This window comes from Callorhinus ursinus, unplaced genomic scaffold (genome assembly GCF_003265705.2).
Source record: "Callorhinus ursinus isolate GAN/ISIS: 27379988/994484 unplaced genomic scaffold, GSC_fseal_2.0 scaffold19, whole genome shotgun sequence".
NCBI lineage: Eukaryota > Metazoa > Chordata > Mammalia > Carnivora > Otariidae > Callorhinus > Callorhinus ursinus.
The window spans coordinates 20394055-20410932 of record NW_027397081.1 but is presented as its reverse complement, the minus strand read 5'-3'; the positions used below and the strand labels follow the sequence as shown (position 1 = coordinate 20410932).

Genomic DNA, 16878 nt, shown 5'->3' with positions numbered 1-16878 from the left:
CTTTAGAGAAGCCCTGTTTAAGATACATTTGGAAATGAGGTTGCCATGGCAACTGTCTCTGAAGTAACAAAATCCCCCTAGAGCTTTCAGAGAACCCTCAACTTCTCTGTACTTGGTTCTCAAGGAGAGAGCTTAATTTCATTCATTTTAATGAGTTTTTTTTCTTTTTCTGTTTATAGCATTTGTGCAGTGGGATTAAGAACAAGGATTGGGATTCCTGGAGTTACTCTGGGACATGTTAATTCTAAGTGTGAATCAAAAGATGAGGCATTGTCATTGCCGAATCTTAGCTGAGGGTGAGCAAGTTCTCACGGATGTGTGTGCACACACAAACACACAGAGGCGTGCGTGCAGTGATTTTAGTAGAACTTTTCTGGAGGAAGATGGATTTCTGCTTTTGTGTTTGGACTTTGTAACTTCTGTAAGAGGACTTTTGCCATGAATCCAGGACCAAAAACCTATTTAATCCACTGGCACACTGAAGCTCAAATTACCCCAAATCAAGATTTCTTTTTTGGGTATGAAATCTGTCTTCCTTAATATTAAGGGCCCCTGGTAAAAGGCATTGAGTGTAAGTTGCCATGCAAAACTTTATTAGTCTCTGTATGAATGAAATCACTTCCTGAGAACGATTTTGACAATGTGTGCAGTAGTTGTAATAGGCAGGAGTGGTGTCTGGAGACAAAATTAGGCATTGTTAGTAACATACATTAAATACCTTGTGTTTGCTTAAGAAGCTCAGAAAGGTCCCTGGCCCCTATGAAGTTTGGAGTTGGGTAGATCATAGTTTGACTCAAGATTCTGGAACCTACAAGCTGTGTGTGCTCCTCACTTTTAAAGTGGATATTTATAGGTCTAATATATAAGGCTGTTGTGAGGAATAAACAAGGTACTATTTTTTGTGCATTGCTTTGGATCTTTCATATGAGGGTGCTGGATCAATACAGTATTTGAAAAACAGTAAGGTTCAATACAAGGTAGTAATTACTATTTTTTCCCATGGTGCTTTGGTATAATTAATAGTTTAAAAAGATGTAATCACAATGAAAAATGTAACCACAGGTCATTAGAAACCACATCAAGCATTATCAAGGGCTTACACAAACATTTCTTCTTCCTTAAAGAGGGGGGGTCTCTGGAGCAGTGATCCTGAGGGATTCTCTGTAACTACATCACTGAGATCTCTAATCCAGAATAAAACTCTTTAGTCTCGTGTTATCATGGGCATTAGGAAAGGATGCTGTCTCATGCCTAGAATTTGGACAAGAGACTTGGGCCAAAGCTACAATCAGATCAAGTTCTTCAGGTCAGCAAGACAATTAGAGTTTTGATCCTCAAAGTAGAGAAGCAGAAGCAGAGGGTCTGAGCTCTGAGTTGTCACTTTCTGTTCACCAGGGCCGTTTGAGTGTCCATGAAAGAGCTGGATGAGAGGTAGTGGAGAACAGCATTGTGACTCCAAGCAGAAGGAGGGTGAGTGCTTGCCTGACCTGGTCTGTCCTGTAGCAGAGGGGGTAAAATCTCAAACCCCAGGAGCCAGACCACCCGAGTTCACCTTCTACTGTAACTTAGCAGCATTGGGACTTGTGCAAGTCACTTAGGTGCAGGGTCCTCATCTGTGAAATGGGGATAATCACAATGCCACACAGCATTTAGAACAGCGCCTATCCCATAGTTAGTACTCAGTAAATGTTCCTATCCTCGTCTTCTCCGTTACTCCCTGCGCTTCCACGGTGTGTAGCCTTCTCTCTGTCTAGTGACTTGTTTCTTTTTCCCTTAGGGACCCTCCTAGAGGACAATGGCTGCAGATAATGCCTCCTCTGTGGCAGAGTTTGTCCTCGCAGGCTTAACAGATGAGCCAGAACTCCAGATGCCCCTCTTCTTCCTGTTTCTAGGTTTCTATGTGGTCACGGTGGTGGGGAACCTGGGCCTGATAACCCTGATTGGGCTGAATTCTCACCTTCATATTCCCATGTACTTTTTCCTCCTCAACTTGTCCTTCATAAATTTTAGTTTCTCTACTGCCATCATCCCCAAAATGCTAATGAGTTTTGTCTCCAAGAAGAACATCATTTCCTATGCAGGGTGTATGACTCAGCTCTTTTTCTTTTTCTTTTTTTTGTCTTTTCTGAATCCTACATCCTGTCAGCGATGGCATATGACCGCTATGTCGCCATCTGTAAACCACTGCTGTACACAGTCACCATGTCTTCTCAGGTGTGTTTACTCCTTTTGTTGGGAGTTTATGGGATGAGGGTGTTTGGAGCTGTAACCCATACAGGAAATATATTATTTTTGACCCTTAGTGCTGACAACCTTGTCAATCACTATATGTGTGATATCATTGCCCTCCTTGAGCTCTCCTGCAACAGCTCTTATATAAATGTACTAGTTGTCTTTATTGTTGTGACCATTGGCATTGGGATGCCCATTGTTGCCATTTTTATCTCTTATGGTTTCATTATTTCCAGCATTTTCCATATTAGCTCCATTGAAGGCAGGTCCAAAGCCTTTAGTACTTGCAGCTCTCACATAATTGCTGTTTCTCTCTTCTTTGGGTCAGGAGTTTTACGTACCTTAAACCACCTTCTATTTTGCCCCTTGACCAGGGGAAAGTGTCTTCCTTGTTCTACACTATTGTTGTGCCAATGTTCAACCCATTAATCTATAGTCTGAGGAATAAAGATGTCAAATTTGCCCTGAGGAAAACCTTGAGCAGAATTACTGTCTCTTGAAAAAATATTAGAAATTGAGATAAGAGATCCAAGGAATTTTTTATTATAGTGTTTTTATTACCATTATTTATTGTTATTGTTACTTTTTTCAAGGAGGAATCCAAGCTCCAGTGCTTTCTTTGTATACTATATGCCAGAGGAAATTTTAGCTTTTTTCCCAAATGGATTGTTCTTCCTTATCCATATCCCACAATTCTTTCTTTTTTATTTTAGGAAAAATAATTGCTATAATTATAGAGTATTCAACATTGAATGGGGCTTAGGAATCGTTTGATCTAGTGCCTTTATATAATACATCACACTTTGCAGAGTCAGAACATTTGTATGCTTCCCAAGAACATAAACCTACCTGGTGCCAGAGCTGAGACTGAAATCCTTACTTGAATCCTAATCCAGTTTGTTTTCCCCTATGCCATGTTTTCTTGCCTCATTTCTTTCTTGGAAGATTTCATTTCACATGTTGGTTGACCTAGCACATTTAAGTTATGAATATATTCACAGTAATTTCATGCGCTTTTCACAAGATAATTTTAATATATCACATTTTGCAAGAGAGTAGGAGGTGAAAAATTTTGTTGAGTTGGTCTTGGCAAGATGACAAGATCAGTGTTTGATGAATTTTGTAGTGTGTAAGTAGAAAGTATGTTAGATTTTAGAGAGGCAAGTATGGTGTCCACTGACTTGGTGGGTGGAGCCCTACAGGCATAGTTTAGTGAATTAGAACTTCCAGAGGAGAGAAATTTAATTTTATGGAGTGTAAAGACATGTGGTGGAGATGTCATATGTTATTTCAAGACTAACAGAGAAAGAATTTGGAGTCTTATTTCAAGGGTTACCTTGGCTGTGGTCCAAGATAATTGGGAGCTACCTATCCAATATGGCAGTCCCTAGCTGTGTATGGCACTGAGCATTGGGAACTGAGACACACTATAAGTGTGGAATGTAATTGTAAAATACACACTGGATCTTTGAAGGATTAATATGAAAAATAATGTAAGATATCTCATTGACAGCTTTTTATGTTGATTACACACAGAAATAACATTTTGGATACATTATGTTAAATAAAATTTATTATTAAAATGAATTTATCTGTTTAGTTTTTTTCATGTGTCTACTAGAAGGTTGAGAATTACATATGTGGCTCGCATTATATTTTTACTAAATGACACTGGTGTGGAGGATGTAACAGAGCACCAGGCAGTTGTGGGGACATATTTGGTTATCAGGGCAGCACACCAAGCTTCTGCTTATTAGCAGAGGCAAATGCTACTGAATTTTCAGGCATTGCAGATAGCCATCATGTTCTAATAATGGGGTATATGGGGAAGGTATGGTGATCTCAGGATAAGTTCATCAATCTACAGTATTTTGTAATGGGAAACAAAGCATTATATAAAAAAATCAAAAGAATTTTTTTTTGGGGGGGTGTAAAGTCACCATTAGTGGTAAGATTTCTTTGGGAAGAAAGATAAGTGAAGTGCTGGGGAACTATTTTTACTTTTGAACTTTTCCTTAGGAAAATTCTCTTCTAGTGGGAAATAAGGAAAGTTTGGATAAGTGTTTAATTTTGCCTTTTGATTATGGTCAATGTTGCTGCAATGGAAATAAACACATGGGGGAAGACTGTACTTTGAATTTGGGGGACCTAGAATTTAGGCGTGGGTTGGTGTACTGGGTATATATATATTGGGTATGCAGTACAATGTAGGTAATGAAAGAAAAACAGAAACCCTCCTTTAAAATTTTTTGTAGCCTAAATTTCATATAGCAAAGTGTGCAAATCTTAAGTATATAGCTCATTGAGTTTTTGCATATGTATATGTAACCACAGCCTAGATAACAATGTAAAACATTTACATCCACTTTAGAAGGCTTCCTTTTGGTCCTTTCCAGTAAATACTATCTGCCCTCATCCCCCCCACCGACCCCCTCCCCCACCTCAAGGTATCCACTCTTCTGACTTTCATTATCATAGATTAATTTTGCCTATATTTGAACTTCACTCTGTTCTCTGAACTTCACTCTGAACAACTACTCTGTTGTTTCTGACTTCTTTTCCTAAGCATAAAGCCTGTGATAATTATCCATTGTATTGCATATGTGGATATATTATTTTTTTATTGTCGTGTGTTATTCTGTTACGAGACTATACAATTATTTAGCCTGTTAATGAACAGATAGTTTAAGTTTTAGCCCTATGGTTAATAAAGTTTCTATAAATATTTTTAAACATGCATTTTGATTGAAGTATGCAAAAGCTTCTTTTGGATATATACTTAGATGTGGATTTGCTGGATAATAGAGTAGGCATATGTTTAGCTTTTATAAATATTGTCAAAGTGTTTTCAAAAACATTTGAGTCAGTTTGCACAGCGATCAACAATGTCCAAGAGTTCCAGTTGCTCCACATCCTTATTGACACTTAGTATTTGTATTTTATCCATTCTGGTGTGTGTAAGCAAAATGTTTTTTGTTTTAATTTTTATTTTCCTGATATTGAGCACCCATTAATGTGTGTATTGGCTCTTTGAATATCTTCTTCCGTGAGTAATTATTCAAGTCTTTTGACCATTTGAAAAATAGGGTTGTTAGCTGCTTTTCCTATTGATTTGAAGGAATTAAAAATTCTACCTGTAAGTACATATATGTGTAAGTGTATGTATATGTATGTGTATTATGTATATGGGCCTGTATGTGCAATATATATCAGTAACATATGCATATATAATGCATACACAGATCTTTATCTCAATCTATCTCTCTCTATATCTATCTTCTCCCAAACTATGCCTTGCTTATTATTAATGATATCTTTTGATGGCAGATGTTCTTAATTTTGATGAAGTTTTGCCTTTTATGGTTAGTGCTGTGTCCTACTTAAGAGCTCTCTTACTGTTCTTCTTGAGGTCAGAAGAACAGCAATGTGAAAGGGTATGAGTGAGAAAGAAGACATAACAAACACATTGCAGCTTTGGCTCTGTCAACATTTTGGGTTTCCTGATCTTCTGGCTTCACCCCATGCTTATATTACCCCTTCCTCCATTTGGTTGATGCACAGAGCACTTGAAGCCTGAAGGTGCCAGAATTACAAGTATTCTCAATTCAATAGACATATATTTGTTTATTTATCTATTTTCATGTTGAAAAAGGGTTTAAGAAGATATAATTGTCATACAATTAACTACAATGTTTAAAGTGTTAATTTTGATAAATTTTGACATACATATATACCCATGAAGCCACCACCACAGTCTTGTCTCTCCCTCCTGCCTTCTTCTATTCCTTTACTGCTTTTGAGGTAACCACTAATTTGCTTTCTGTCATTCTTCTGTTTTCATTCTCAAGATTTTTATATAAATAGAATGGTACAGTATGTCGTCATTTTTGTCTGCTATCTATTACTCAGTATAAGTATTTTGAGATTCTTCCATCTTGTTACATCTATGATAATTACTTTTTATTCCTGAGTAGTATTCCATTGTATGGATATACTACCATATGTATGTCCATTCACCTGTTGATGGGCATTTGGATTGCTGTCAGTTTATGGCTATTGCAAACAAATCCATTATAAACATTCATGTACAAGCCGTTGTATGGACATATCCTTTCATTTCTCTTGGGTAATAAATAGAAGTGGAATGGTGAAGTCACATGATAGGTATATATTTAACTTTTTAAGAAAGTACCAGACTGTTTTCCAAAGTGGTTGTAACATTTTACACTTTCACCAGTAGTGTTTAAGATTTTTAGCCCCCTACATCCTCACTAACACTTGGTATGGCCCACTTTTTAACTGAAGACATTTAAATAGGTGTATAGTAGTATCTCATTGTGGTTTTAATCTGCATTTCCCTAATAAATAATGATGCTGAGTATCTTTTCATGTGATCATTTGTCATCCATATATTTTTTTTTTTGTGAAGTGTTTATCCAACCTATTTGCCCATTTTAAAGTAGGTTAACCACATGCCGAAGAATGAGACTGGACCACTTTCTTACACTATACACAAAAATAAATTCAAGATGGATGAAAGACCCAAATGTGAGACAGGAATCCATCAAAATCCTAGAGGAGAACACACTCAGCAACCTCTTTGACCTCAGCCGCAGCAACTTCTTGCTAGACACATCTCCAGAGGCAAGGGAAACAAAAGCAAAAATGAACCATTGGAACTTCATCAGTAATAAAAAAACTTTTGCACAGCAACAGAAATAACAAAACTAAAAGGCAACCTATGGAATGGGAGAAGATATTTGCAAAGACATATTAGATAAAGGGCTAATATCCAAAATATAAAGAATTTACCAAACTCAACCCCCAAAAAACAAATAATTCAGTCAAAAAATGGGCAGAAGAGATGAACAGACATTTCTCCAAAGAAGATATACAAATGGCTAACAGACACATGAAAAAATGCTCCATATCACTCGGCATCAGGGAAATACAAATCAAAAACCACAATGAGATGTCACCTCACACGGTCAGAATGGCTAAAATTAACAAGTCAGGAAACAACAGATGTTGGCAAGGATATGGAGAAAGGGGAACATTCTTACACTGTTGGTGGGAATGCAAACTGGTAAAGCCACGATGGAAAACAGTATGGAGGTTCCTCAAAAAGTTAAAAATAGAACTACCCTATCACCTAGCAATTGCACTATTAGGCATTTATCTAAAGAATGTAAACATAGTGATTAGAAAGGGCACCTGTGCCCCAATGTTTATAGCTGCACCCCAATGTTTATAGCAGCAATGTCCACAATAGCCAAACTGTGGAAAGAGCCGAGATGTCCATCGACAGATGAATGGATAAAGAAGATGTAGTATCTATACACAATGGAATATTTCTCAGCCATCAAAAAGAATGAAATTTTGCATTTGCAATGATGTGGATGGAACTAGAAGGTATTATGCTAAGGAAAATAAGTCAGAGAATGACAAGTAATATAATTTCACTCATTTGTGGAATTTAAGAAACAAAACAGATGAACATAGGGGAAGGGAAGGAAAAATAAGATAGAAACAGAGGGGGAGGCAAACCATAAGAGACCCTTAACTATAGGAAACAAACTGAGGGTTACTGGAGGGGAGGTGGGTGGGGGGATGGGACAATTGGGTGATGGGCATTAAGGAGGGCACTTGATGTAATGAGCACTGAGTGTTATATGCAACTGATGCATCACTAAACTCTACCTCTGAAACTAATAATACACTATATGTTAACTTAATTGAATTTAAATAAAAATTTTTTTAGAATTTTTAGATAGTCCATGGCTTATCTTTTCATTCTATTAACAGAGATCTTAATTTTCAGAAGTCCAACTCATCACTTTTTTTCTTTTATGAACTGTAGCTTTGTTGTTGTATCCAAGAACTTGTTTCTTAAAAAAGATAACAAGGATTTTCTCCTATATTTTGGAAGTTTTATAGGTTTTTACATTTGCATGTATAATCCATATTGAGTTAATTTTTGTATACAGTTGAGATATGGACCAAAGTGGCTTTTTGGTGTGTGTGTGTGTTTACACATAGCTGTCCAGTGATTGTTCTTTTACCTTTGTTAAAAATCAATTGTTTCTGTTCTTTATTTTTTGTTCCCTTTGTCTACTTGTCTATCTTGATGCCAATACCACAGAGTTTAGTTTACTGTTCTTGAAATCAGTCAGTATAAATCCTTTAACTTCATTCACCTTTTGCAAAAGTGTTTTGGCTATTTTAGGTCCTTTGAGTTTCCATATGAACTTTAGGATCAGCTTGTAAATTCCTACAAAATAACCTGCTGATATTTTGACTGGGATTATATTGAATCTGTGAATCTTTTGGAAAAATTAACATTTGTTTTTCCCCTCAGCAATAAATGGGAATGCTTACTTTCTTTTGTCTCTCTAACATAGTATATTCTCAGAAATTTCAATTTTTTAACCTAGGAACAGTTTTTAAGTATAGTTATAATTAGCATTTCTCTAATAATGAGAAACACTAGTGATATTTTCATATATTTAGTGGCTGTTGGTATTACATCACAACTTTTCCTCACTTTTCTGCTGGATTTTGATTTAAATTTTTAAGAGGACTACATATTAGGCATATTAGCTTTTCATTTGAGGTATAAGTTGCATATATTTCCCCCTGCACTTTGTCATTTGGTTTTTGACTTCCTTATGACATAAAATTAAAAAAATAATGTTATTTATCTTTTATTGTTTCTGGTATTTTAGTCATACTTAAAAATGTCTTCTGTCATCTAAGTTATAAAGAAATTCACTGTTTTTTTCCAAAATGTTTGTATGATTTTGTTTTTTTACACTGGATGTCTGATCTTTTTACAAATTGTACCAGTATATGGTGTGAGGAATGGATCCAAATTTATCTTTTTCCATATGGCTATCCAGTTGTTCTATCACCATTTATAAAAAAAAGTCTATCTTTTCCCTGCTGAGTTGAGCTGTTGCCTTCATTATATACTAAGTTTCATAGGCACTTGAGCTATTTCTGTGTTTTCTGTTCTGTTCTGTTCTATTTGTCTGCCAGTCTATTCATAAGCCAATACCACACTGCTTTAATTATAGGAGCTTCATAATGTTTTCATATCTTGAAGATAACTTCCCACATATTGTTATTCTTTTTTTAGGGTTTTCCTTGTTATTCATTTTTAACCATAATGTTTATAACTAATCTATCTAGCTTCAAAAAAAGAAAAAAAAAAAACCCAAAACCAAACCCCATGGCATGTTTAGTGATTGCATCCTAAGCTTCTTAGAAGCAAAGTTAGGGAGAATTGACATCTTTGAATCTTCAGACTTCCATCTCAGGGTAGTATGGTATGTCTTCCTAGTTTAGTATCTTTTAGGAGTGTTTCATAATTTTCCTCATCTATGTTTTGCACATTTCTTATTAGATTTATGGTTGGGAATTTTATTGTATTTTATTTTTGCTACTGTAATGAGGGTTCTACCTTTCATTATCTTCTGATTATTATTTGCATATATAAATTCTATTGAATTCTATTTTAATTTTATACTTTGTAATATAATTGTTATTTTTTATGGAAGTTTTCCCATGGATTCTTCTAGGTTTTGCAAAATGTAACAAAATCTTCTATAAATAGAGATGATTTTACCTGTTTTCTTCTGATTATAATGCCTCTTATCCCTTTCCCACTTATAACTGCATTTTCTAATACCTTTAATACAATGTTAAGTAATAGTGAGGACTGTAGGCATCTCAGCTTTACTTCTGGTTCTAATTAGGAATGCCTCTAGAGTTTTCAAATTAAATTACTGGTGTTTTATATGTTTATTTCACATATTTTATCATCTTAAAGAAGCATTTGTCATGGAGCACCTGGCTGGCTCACTTGGTAGAGCATGCAACTCTTGATCTCAAGGTTGGTAAGTTCAAGCCCCACACTGGGTGTAAAGCTTACTTTAAAAAAAAAAAAAGTATCCATTATTCCTTGATTCAGATAAGTATTTTAAAGATTTTATTGATTGATTGATTGATTGATTGGGGTTGGGGAGGAGCAGAGGGGAAGGGAGAGCGAGGGGGAAAGAATCTCAAGTGGACTCCAAGCTGAGTGTGGAGTCCGACGTGAGATTCAATCTCAGAGAGTTGGAGGCTGAACCAACTTAGCCAGCCAGGTGCCCAGATTCAAATAAGTATTTTAAAAGAATGAATGGATATTGAATTTTGTCATCCTCTTTTCATCTTCAGGATTTTATTTCTTCAAAATTTCATCTTAGATCTTTAATCTCTCCACCTCTACAAACTCTTCTACTTCTTTTTATCTTATTTTTTTAAGTAGGCTCCATGCCCATCAGGAGCCCAATGTGGGGCTTGAACTCATGACCCTGAGATCAAGACCTGAGCTGAGATCAAAAGTTGGACACTTAACTGACTGAGCCACCCAGGTGTCCCCAGACTCTTCTATTTCTAAGCATATCCAAGCCTGCTTAAATTTATTTAAAAATTTCCTTTGATCCTCCTTTTTTCTTCCCCCTTTTCTGTCCACAATTAGGAAGAGTAACCAGTGTTTTTTCTCCACATTCACAGTCTCGGTGCTAATTTTTGGTATGTTATATATGCAATTTCTTGCCCATGTCTCTCTTTGTACCCCAGTGTCAGAGTGTAATGCCCTGTTCAGATACATATATATTGCAAAATCTGACTTTTCCATGTCAGTGAGGACTTCATGTACAATTTTCAGGGCATCCTTGAACGCTGAGTTCAGCTCCTGTTTATGTGCCTTGATTACTGTCCTGAAATTTAAGTGTGAGACTACCAGGAGGAAGGAGTCACTCTGTCTGACTTGAATTTGAAGGTGTTATGTCCATTGCAATTTTTCAGTGGGTAGAAAGTTTTAGTTATGCAAGATGAATAACATAGAGATCTGTTGTACAAAACAGCACCTCTAGTTAAGTATACTGTATTGTACACTTACAAACTTATAATGAGGGTACATCTCATGTTAAGTAACCTTACCACACAAACACACACACACGCATGCACACACACAAAACTAAGAGACAGAAACAAGGAACATAACACAATAAATCCCACTATATTCCATGTCATTCTTATGAGAAAATATACAGCATTTTTTAAGAAAGTAAATTGTAGAAAAAAATCGCACCATCATTTAATTAACACCATGTTTTAGAGGAAAGTTTTTACAGCAAGGGTATAATTGAGTTTCTATATTCTTTTACAAATGCACAAATTATGGAATTATGGAATAATTATTGAATAAAAGTATGAATCATTCATATAGTGAACTTCTGCTTTAACCAAAATAATAGAGAACATGTACTGATTCTTGGCCTCCAAAAGTGAGGTATCTTTAGAAAAATGTCACCATGGTTATGTGTTATTCTTCCCTGCTGTCTCTGCACGGCACATTACTGCTTCCATAGAACCAACAGTAATACAGCATTTACTTCTTTCTCTCCACGCACAGGTTTAAAGACCTTTTGGGGAAGCTTCCATTTTATCTGATAACACAGAGTCTTTGGTAGCTTTGAAGCTTTCTAGATAATTTTACTGAAAAAGGTAATGTGATGAGGGTTAAGAGGTTCTTCTTTCCTACCTTCAGAGATGACTTCTCTGAAAAGCATGGCTGTGGGAAATGTCTCAACAGCAACTACTTTTTTTGTTTGTTTCACAAATGGACTCATCCTACATTCTTCTCTTTATTCTTAGAGTGTGATCATTGTAATAGGGCTGGATTCTCTCAACATCCTCATGAAGTTGCCTTTTTAGACCTCTCCTACTCCTTTGTCATTTCACTTAAAATGATAATGAACTTTATACCATGGAAGAACATCATCACTAATTTGAAATGCAAGATTCCACTCTTCTCTTTTGCTTTTTCTGCTGTTTAGTGACTGCTACTTTGTTGTTAGTTACTGTTTTAATACTTGTGGCCTGGGGTCACTATGGGATCTGTGTCCCTCTGGTCTGTTCTCTGCTGATACTTGGTTTGTACTGGGAATAGATATTGGTGGTGTCATGGCCCTCCCAGTGGTAATGGTCAGTCTTTCTGTGACCACAACACCACCAAATTGCACGTGCTGCACACCTCACCAAACTTCTTTTAATCAGCAGCTGTTTTATAAGCTGGTAGATTTTATAGTCATAAGCATTATGACTGACCATCTTCACCTCTTACATACTCATCCTTTCCATCATCCTCAATTTCCTCTCTCCTGAGGCAGATACAAAAGCTGCTTCTTTTTCCTTGGATCAAGGAAATCCTTCTGTCACAGTCCACCTCTTGGGACCAGAAGCTATAGCAGTGATTCTCAAATGGAAGCATGTACCTGAATCACTTGGAAGGCTTGCTGAAATGCAGATTCCAGGCCACACCCACAGAATTTCTGATTGAGTAGGTCTCGGGTAGGACTCAAGAAATTTCATTTCTAAGAAGTTCCCAGGTGATGCTGCTACTGCTATTCTAGGAACCAACCACTGAGAATCACTGGGCTACACTATTATCTTCTATAGCAAAGTAGCCATGCTGAACCATTTACTTAGTTCCTAGTTTTCTGACATGAAAACTCTGAGATTTTTCCTTTGAGTTGGAGACATACTGATATATCAAGTGCATCTCATTTTCAATTTTTTCATAATACATTTTGAATTCTAAACATTTTCCTTCTAAAAAGTGATGGTTTTTAATTTTTCCTCAAATGTTTTTTCCTACCCCTTTCCTTTGTGTGCAATCTTCTCCCATACTCTTCATTTGCTTTCCTTCTCCTCCATCTTGGATTGGGTTTCTCCTAAGACCCTGAGATGAAGATGGATGTGGAAGGGATTTGTTAGGAAGCATTCCCAGGTAAATCCAATTGAGAATGCACAAGTGAGACAGAGGAAGACTGAGAAAATTTGTGACATCAAGCAAACTCTGATAATGGGCAACTCTGGCTCAAGCCTACATGGAGTCTTTGAAGACATTGTGTGACATGCCTCAGAAGCATTCTGAGCAGGGCCAGGCATCTGGAATATTTATATCCCAAAACATACCATTCATGGACTCAGGGGTACTCCAAGGATGTAACTTTCTTGGCATCCTGGGCTCTCCTGTGCAAGGGAAGCAGGCTCTGTCATCCTGAGTGCTGCTCTCAGGCAAATAAAAGCAGGTGCTAGCTGTTGGGAGTTTGTGAAGGCATACTTAAAGCTGGCATGCATCAAAATGAGAACAGGATCTGAGAGGATGTGGGCGAAGCACTAACAAGTATTTGGTACACCTCCCAACTGGCAGAGGTATTTCTATGTTATTGGTGTGACATTAAAGAGGGAAATCTATATGTTATTGGTGTGACATTAAGGAGGGAAAAGTTGCATCTGAATTGGCCATTTGTCATTTCTCTCTTGAGTTTTCTTCTTTTGGGAAATATTTTCTGCTCTTGATATGTGATCATGAACAAAATCCATAACAGAGTCTATCTCTCTTTATCTTTATACTCTGTGTGAGTGAAATTTTGATTTTCCTCATTGTGAATAAATTATTCCCTCTTATAATGGAAGGGAAGATGTCTGTTTGGCTGTTAGTGGCATCCTAACTTCTGCCCATTTTCTTCCCAGATATTTAGAGCTGGAGCCACTGATTCCTTCCCACTTATCCTGGTATTATTCTAATTCTGACAAAAACTGGCCATTGTACAAAAGCCCTCAACCTCCTGGAGGATACTGGCAACTCCTTGCTGCTCCCAAATGAAACCAAATGAAGAGGATATTGGGAACTTCTTGCTGTCCTGTCTAGTGTCCCTGAAGATGCTTTGGAAGCAGACATTCCAACATTCCATTATTTCTGACTGTTTGGGCCTCATTTGTAGGGCTGCATATCTGCCTATGCTGGATATTTTCATTTTGCTCCTGTGTGTCCATTCTCTATGCTTATCCATCCTGCTCTCTCCCTAGGTATCTGATATATACAGACTGCATTAGCAGACTTTCATGCTCTCTCTTATTTGCAAGCAGTATGGGAAAAGAAGAGTGAGGACAGGGTATTTATTCCTCTGGCCTCCTTTCTGTGGGAGTGCTGTGGGCTGCATCCATTCCCCAAGAGTCACAGTGGGGTCAAGTGGCCCTTCCTACACAGCTCACTCTCTTTGTGACTAATTCAGGCCTAATTTAGTCCTGGGATGCTGCACAGTCTTTTCTGATTTTCCTATATCCTCTGCATACTTTGGAAATAGTCCCTGTTGTCTCTACCTAACCACATTGCATGGGTTTATACTTCCCTTGACATCTTGTGCACCCAGAGGGTCTAGCTGGTGGACTATAGAATCAGTTTTTTTTTTTAAAACCTCATTTGGTCATGTCTGATCCACTCCACCCACACACAGGACAGAGTCACAAATGAAAGCCAAAGCAGTTCCAGATCTCTCTGCCTCTCCTTCTTCACGCAGATAATGACAAGTTGAGTGTCCTGTCTCTTCTCTGAATTAAGGAATATCATTGCACATAGGAAGTGCTGATGAATTATTCCAGAGCAGTGTCTACCCTTTCTCTTCTTAAAGTTACATATGGTTTGGAAAAGCAACCTCCTGAAATAGCTCCCATTTTGTTTATTTACCTAAAGTATGCACAGAATAACCTGGGTCCAGGGAAACAGCTGGGCTGAAGGGGAAGTAGTCTTTGAGAAGTTGTAGTCTTCACATTTTCTAGTGGCTTTTTTGAGATGATTTGAAAAATAAATATTTCAACAGTGAAACAGTTCTGAGCTATATTTGTAGAACTTGAGAAGCAATAATTTAACATATAACTATGTGCATATGTGAGATATGTAATTATATGTTTATTCACAAGAGAAAACCTGGTTTGAGCAATTGATTCCTCCTCTCTGTAAATGGCCAGTTTTCTCTGGCCAAAAACAGATGATACCTCTAAAATGGGTATCTATCTTTCCATGTCCTAGGAGATTAGAGAATGGGAAAAATCCTTTTCTTTTAACCACATTCCTGCTTTTCTCTTCCATAAGGAAGAGGAGTGAACTCATTACAGCTGGAATGAGGAGACTGAACTGGGAATGACTGGCCAGTCCCTGTAGGTCTCCCTTTTTAGGACTGGCCTGTCCTCTGGACCAATACTTGTCTCCTCTTCCATGTGTTTCATTCCCCTTGGTAGGGAAGGCCGGATGTACATTTCCTCTATGCCTGGGTTCATCAGACCTTTTTGGGGAATGCAGTGAGGAAAGGAGAGAATCCCACTGTGACTGCGGAGCCAAGCTATATCCTCCAGTTAACTTTATCAGTGTTAAAGCTGATCTTTTTTTTTTTTTTTGGTGAGGCTTCTGTGTTTCATGTCTCAATTAGTTCTCTACTGAGAGAGCCCAGAGTAAGATAAGGGATTATCATCTTTAACAATGCAACAATCTCCTTTGCATACACTCGGTGTAACATCACTTGCCTTTGTCCACATATGCAAGGCTTTACTGGGCCAGGTTTCTGCTTTCCTGAGTTGGTCTGCCTGCAATGCCCTCCTCCACTCTCTGCTGTTAACCTACTTATTATTCATAACTCATTGCAGCATATTTCTAGTATGTCAAAAACCTGATAAAACATTTTCCTAGTAACAATACAACAGTAACACATAATGGGGCATGATTTCTGAATGGAAATTTAAAAGTAAAATAAAGATATGTCTATTAATCTGTTATAAAAGCAAAAAGCAAAAAGACACCATATACTAAAACATACAAGTACTTTACATCAAAAACCAATTCTCTAATTTTATAAGATGGGCAATGAACTACTTCCTGAACTGATTACCTAAGGAAACTCAATAGGCAATTAAGTGCAATAAGAGGGTCCATGAGAAATAGATATCTATGAGTAGATGATTAAAAATGAACCTCATGGATCTAGGAGAAAAGATAGCGGGGGAGTAGGGGACCCTATTCCAACTGGTCCCCAGAATTGAGCTGGATATCTACCAGACCACTCTGACCACCCACGAAACCAGCCTGAGATGTAAGAAGATCTGGATCTCTACAAACAGAATATCGCAGACAGTTGGTTTTGAGGTATGAAGTGGAGAGCCATGATTCTGCAGGCAGATATCGGAGGATAAATGGTAGCGGGAAGGAGCCTGGCCGTGGGGATCCTACACCGCCGGTGAGCGACAGCCTCGTGCTCTAGGGACAGGGCACAGACTCACAGACTTGCAGACCAGTAGCGGCGGGGAAAGGACTTTAGGGCAGCCCCGGGGGCAGAAACCTGGAACGGCGGAGTCCGGCGCGCAACGGGAGTGGCTGGCGGTTTTAAAGCACAAAGGGCAGAGACGTGCCCCGACCTGGAGGCAGGACTGGGGGCGCTGCAGATGGGTGCACAACCCAGGCAGCTGCAGTTTATAGCAGCACAGACAGAAACGGAGACAGTGTGGCCTGGAGAGCTCACTGAAGAACAAACTGTGGTCTCTCTGCTCTGAGGCAGAGGGTTGGAAACGGTCTCTTCTGCTCTGACTCTCAGAAGAGACGCGGAAAGCCACCAGGGAAAGCTGCCAGAGAACAAAAGCCCCCCAAACTGGTTCCCACTGAGCCCACCCCCACCACAGTGGGGCAGGGCAACTCTGCCCAAAAAGGATTGCCTGAGTAACAGCGCGGCAAGCCCCTCCCCCAGAAGACAGGCTGGGAGAACA

General features: G+C 38.0%; 1 pseudogene; it reads left to right on the top strand.

The window, feature by feature from the left end:
- Positions 1-1795: 1795 nt before the first annotated feature.
- Positions 1796-2732, top strand: LOC112840445 (olfactory receptor 8B12-like; annotated as a pseudogene).
- The last annotated feature ends 14146 nt before the right edge of the window (positions 2733-16878 follow it).